This window comes from Gavialis gangeticus, unplaced genomic scaffold (genome assembly GCF_001723915.1).
Source record: "Gavialis gangeticus isolate Ggan-Ray unplaced genomic scaffold, GavGan_comp1, whole genome shotgun sequence".
In the NCBI taxonomy this organism is placed as follows: domain Eukaryota; kingdom Metazoa; phylum Chordata; order Crocodylia; family Gavialidae; genus Gavialis; species Gavialis gangeticus.
Genome location: NW_017728995.1, coordinates 16,024,656 through 16,026,685, shown reverse-complemented (window position 1 = coordinate 16,026,685; position 2,030 = coordinate 16,024,656).

Sequence of the window (2,030 nt, the reverse complement as noted above, 5' to 3'; positions counted from 1 at the left end):
GGGGGGGGGGGGGGGGGGGGGGGTCCAATCCTGCCAATCCTGCTGACTGGGGAGGAAGGGTGGGAAGTCCCCGCACGACCGATCCCGCAGACCCACAAGTAGCAGTGGTGCTGGCACTTCTGGGTGAGCGTAATCGGCAGTGGGGGGACCGCGGGGATCACTTCTCCGGGTGCCCCCACTCCCCAGACGGTGCTCTCAGGGGGGCACCTGCCCGGGAACGCTGTCAGGGGGTGCACCAGTGCTTTCAGGGGGTGCACTCCCTTGCACCCCCTATGAATCGCTACTGCAGCCCCATGAGAAAGGGGCAGGGTGGGAGGAAGTAAGGGTGGTGCTTATCTCCTGAACTCTAGAGCTGTGTGAAAGTAGAGGCTATAGCTCAAACCTGCATGGGTCAAAGGGTGAGCTCAGAGCTCAAAGCACATGCGAGGCTCCAGCCAGAGCTGTGCTGACATGCCAGTACTGACATGCACCACACAACTGAAGGGGTTGTGATCTTGGATCCGGCCCTGAGTTTAAGCAATAGGCAAAAACTTAGGAGAGTTCTTGTTATGCAAATGATGCACTTATCTAGAGATGTAAGATGTATTCTGACATGGAGAAAGGAAACCTTTTTCATTATTTCACTACAAAACAAGCACAAAAGGGCCTATTTTTGCCATGCTTACCCTTATCTGTACTGCCATTTGAGAGCTGAACGACAGCGCTCAAAGTGGGTAAGAGTAGAAGATTCTGGCTTTAGAGGTACTGCAACAGAAACAGAAGACTAAACATAAACAATACTGAACGGGAGCTGAATCCAAAAATACAGCGAAAGGAGTCCTTAGAGGAAGCATTTGGGACATGCATTGAAGAGCTGAAAACATTTCTCCCATGTAATCTTCAAACCCCAGCACTGTGACAGTTCACATAAACCGCAGGGAAAATTGAGTTCCCCACAAAAAGGAATGGAAACATCAGTATCCAATCCTAGAAGACGTTGAAGCAATCCTGCCAAGTGCCAAGAGCAGTCAGCTGTCATTTTGCATATAAAGGATCCTGGATTTAAAGATGCCCAGCACTGGTCCGCGCTATCTAGTCCCAGGCCTTTGACGATCAGGTCTTTTGTAAATCCCCATGCAGCACCTGATCCTGGAGGATGTTGAGCAACTCATAAGGTGCTGGGAGCACAGGGAAGATGGCAACACTCTGAAGAGGTACAGGCTAGGGGACCAGAGTCATTATCCTAACAGCTGCATTTTTAATAATAATAATTATCCTAAATAGTCAGTATCTGCAGTTTGTATCAGGACCCTGCTTACTTCTGTACCAAGCTGTAAAACAAGCTGCCTCTGTGCAAATTAGAGCCTGTGCAGAAGCAAGCAAGATGCATATACAGCACCTGTATCACTAGCCCAAACACACAGACAGCTGGAGCGTGTCAAGGAGGATGCAGCAAAAACACACACACGGAGCCTCTGACTGCTCCTGCTCAAGTCCTTCAAAAACAGATGCATGGTTGTCACAGGTACCCATGCTATGAGTGACCATGGCTGAAACAAGGGGTCCTGGCAAGGCTTTAACTGGATTCTCTCCCTGCCCCCAAAGCAGAAAAATAGTCAGACTTTTACACAGCTTCTGCCTGGAACTTACACACACACGTGTGCACACAATCTACGTCCAGAGCTGGAAACTACAGGTAGAAGCAACATGAGCCCACACCTGAATCTGGGTGTACACGCACGCATGCACACAACCTGTGCCCACACTTGGAATTGGCATGTATGCACACACACTCAACCTGCGGTCACATCTGGTATCTGTCTGTACATACATGCACAACCTGTGCCCACACCTGGAATCAGCACGCGCGTGCACACGCACACACACACACACACACAGTCAACCTGTGCCCACACCTGGAATCTGCACAACTTGTGCCCGCACCTGGAATCAGCATGCGCGTGCGCACACACACACACACACACACACACACACACACACACACACACACACACACACACACACACACACACACACACACACAGACCCCA